Source organism: Hypomesus nipponensis, chromosome 7, assembly GCF_054491055.1.
Source record: "Hypomesus nipponensis isolate SF chromosome 7, ASM5449105v1, whole genome shotgun sequence".
NCBI classification, from domain to species: Eukaryota; Metazoa; Chordata; class Actinopteri; order Osmeriformes; family Osmeridae; genus Hypomesus; species Hypomesus nipponensis.
Window position 1 is genome coordinate 16,347,501 of NC_140367.1, and position 2,500 is coordinate 16,350,000.

At 46.9% G+C, this 2,500-nt stretch overlaps 8 non-coding genes and 1 pseudogene across 8 annotated transcripts in view; all 9 read right to left on the bottom strand.

Annotated features, from left to right (window-relative positions):
- Nucleotides 1–46: 46 nt before the first annotated feature.
- LOC146278311 (5S ribosomal RNA) lies at nt 47–165 on the bottom strand. Its single transcript, XR_014762696.1, has one exon. It is a non-coding gene; the product is annotated as a 5S ribosomal RNA (ribosomal RNA).
- A 180-nt stretch (nt 166–345) lies between these two features.
- LOC146278312 (5S ribosomal RNA) lies at nt 346–464 on the bottom strand. Its single transcript, XR_014765556.1, has one exon. It is a non-coding gene; the product is annotated as a 5S ribosomal RNA (ribosomal RNA).
- Nucleotides 465–684: 220 nt separating this feature from the next.
- On the bottom strand, nt 685–803 carry LOC146278313 (5S ribosomal RNA). Its single transcript, XR_014762697.1, has one exon. It is a non-coding gene; the product is annotated as a 5S ribosomal RNA (ribosomal RNA).
- Nucleotides 804–987: 184 nt separating this feature from the next.
- LOC146278314 (5S ribosomal RNA) lies at nt 988–1,106 on the bottom strand. Its single transcript, XR_014762698.1, has one exon. It is a non-coding gene; the product is annotated as a 5S ribosomal RNA (ribosomal RNA).
- Nucleotides 1,107–1,284: 178 nt separating this feature from the next.
- On the bottom strand, nt 1,285–1,403 carry LOC146278315 (5S ribosomal RNA). The gene has a single exon (XR_014762699.1). It is a non-coding gene; the product is annotated as a 5S ribosomal RNA (ribosomal RNA).
- A 178-nt stretch (nt 1,404–1,581) lies between these two features.
- Nucleotides 1,582–1,700, bottom strand: LOC146278316 (5S ribosomal RNA; annotated as a pseudogene).
- A 178-nt stretch (nt 1,701–1,878) lies between these two features.
- On the bottom strand, nt 1,879–1,997 carry LOC146278317 (5S ribosomal RNA). Its single transcript, XR_014762700.1, has one exon. It is a non-coding gene; the product is annotated as a 5S ribosomal RNA (ribosomal RNA).
- Nucleotides 1,998–2,171: 174 nt separating this feature from the next.
- Nucleotides 2,172–2,290, bottom strand: LOC146278318 (5S ribosomal RNA). The gene has a single exon (XR_014765557.1). It is a non-coding gene; the product is annotated as a 5S ribosomal RNA (ribosomal RNA).
- Nucleotides 2,291–2,468: 178 nt separating this feature from the next.
- LOC146278319 (5S ribosomal RNA) overlaps nt 2,469–2,500 on the bottom strand; it is a 119-nt gene continuing 87 nt past the window's right edge. Inside the window, exon 1 of the ribosomal RNA XR_014762701.1 lies at nt 2,469–2,500. This exon is cut by the window's right edge and continues 87 nt beyond it. This is a non-coding gene — a ribosomal RNA (5S ribosomal RNA).

Below are 2,500 nucleotides of genomic sequence, written 5' to 3' on the forward strand. Positions count from 1 at the left end.
CTTGTGCATATTGCAAGATGTCAATTTCTAAGTGAATGAGCAAAAGAGCATACAGCACCTGGTATTCCCAGGCGGTCTCCCATCCAAGTACTAACCAGGCCCGACCCTGCTTAGCTTCCGAGATCAGACGAGATCGGGCGTTGCCAGGCTGGTATGGCCGTACGAAATAAGTTGACAACCATAGGCTACTTATCCATATACAGATTTATTAATTGACAATGCAAGGTGGTCTCTCTGTCTCTCTCTCTCTCTCTCGTGTCAAAATGAAAACAGCTTCCAGCCCCTTTCATGAAGGACTACTTGTGCATATTGCAAGATTTCAGTTTCTAAGTGAATGAGCAAAAGAGCATACAGCACCTGGTATACCCAGGCGGTCTCCCATCCAAGTACTAACCAGGCCCGACCCTGCTTAGCTTCCGAGATCAGACGAGATCGGGCGTTGCCAGGCTGGTATGGCCGTACGAAATAAGTTGACAACCATAGGCTACTTATCCATATACAGATTTAGCAATTGACAATGCAAGGTGGTCTCTCTCTCTCTCTCTCTCTCTCTCTCTCTCTCTCTCTCTCTCTCTCTCTCTCTCTCTCTCTCTCGTGTCAAAATGAAAACAGCTTCCAGCCCCTTTCATGAAGGACTACTTGTGCATATTGCAAGATTTCAGTTTCTAAGTGAATGAGCAAAAGAGCATACAGCACCTGGTATTCCCAGGCGGTCTCCCATCCAAGTACTAACCAGGCCCGACCCTGCTTAGCTTCCGAGATCAGACGAGATCGGGCGTTGCCAGGCTGGTATGGCCGTACGAAATAAGTTGACAACCATAGGCTACTTATCCATATACAGATTTAGCAATTGACAATGCAAGGTGGTCTCTCTCTCTCTCTCTCTCTCTCTCTCTCGTGTCAAAATGAAAACAGCTTCCAGCCCCTTTCATGAAGGACTACTTGTGCATATTGCAAGATTTCAGTTTCTAAGTGAATGAGCAAAAGAGCATACAGCACCTGGTATTCCCAGGCGGTCTCCCATCCAAGTACTAACCAGGCCCGACCCTGCTTAGCTTCCGAGATCAGACGAGATCGGGCGTTGCCAGGCTGGTATGGCCGTACGAAATAAGTTGACAACCATAGGCTACTTATCCATATACAGATTTGGCAATTGACAATGCAAGGTGGTCTCTCTCTCTCTCTCTCTCTCTCGTGTCAAAATGAAAACTGCTTCCAGCCCCTTTCATGAAGGACTACTTGTGCATATTGCAAGATTTCAGTTTCTAAGTGAATGAGCAAAAGAGCATACAGCACCTGGTATTCCCAGGCGGTCTCCCATCCAAGTACTAACCAGGCCCGACCCTGCTTAGCTTCCGAGATCAGACGAGATCGGGCGTTGCCAGGCTGGTATGGCCGTACGAAATAAGTTGACAACCATAGGCTACTTATCCATATACAGATTTTGCAATTGACAATGCAAGGTGGTCTCTCTCTCTCTCTCTCTCTCTCGTGTCAAAATGAAAACAGCTTCCAGCCCCTTTCATGAAGGACTACTTGTGCATATTGCAAGATTTCAGTTTCTAAGTGAATGAGCAAAAGAGCATACAGCACCTGGTATTCCCAGGCGGTCTCCCATCCAAGTACTAACCAGGCCCGACCCTGCTTAGCTTCCGAGATCAGACGAGATTGGGCGTTGCCAGGCTGGTATGGCCGTACGAAATAAGTTGACAACCATAGGCTACTTATCCATATACAGATTTGGCAATTGACAATGCAAGGTGGTCTCTCTCTCTCTCTCTCTCTCTCGTGTCAAAATGAAAACTGCTTCCAGCCCCTTTCATGAAGGACTACTTGTGCATATTGCAAGATTTCAGTTTCTAAGTGAATGAGCAAAAGAGCATACAGCACCTGGTATTCCCAGGCGGTCTCCCATCCAAGTACTAACCAGGCCCGACCCTGCTTAGCTTCCGAGATCAGACGAGATCGGGCGTTGCCAGGCTGGTATGGCCGTACGAAATAAGTTGACAACCATAGGCTACTTATCCATATACAGATTTAGCAATTGACAATGCAAGGTAGTCTCTCTCTCTCTCTCTCTCATGTCAAAATGAAAACAGCTTCCAGCCCCTTTCATGAAGGACTACTTGTGCATATTGCAAGATTTCAGTTTCTAAGTGAATGAGCAAAAGAGCATACAGCACCTGGTATACCCAGGCGGTCTCCCATCCAAGTACTAACCAGGCCCGACCCTGCTTAGCTTCCGAGATCAGACGAGATCGGGCGTTGCCAGGCTGGTATGGCCGTACGAAATAAGTTGACAACCATAGGCTACTTATCCATATACAGATTTAGCAATTGACAATGCAAGGTAGTCTCTCTCTCTCTCTCTCTCTCTCGTGTCAAAATGAAAACAGCTTCCAGCCCCTTTCATGAAGGACTACTTGTGCATATTGCAAGATGTCAATTTCTAAGTGAATGAGCAAAAGAGCATACAGCACCTGGTATTCCCAGGCGGTCT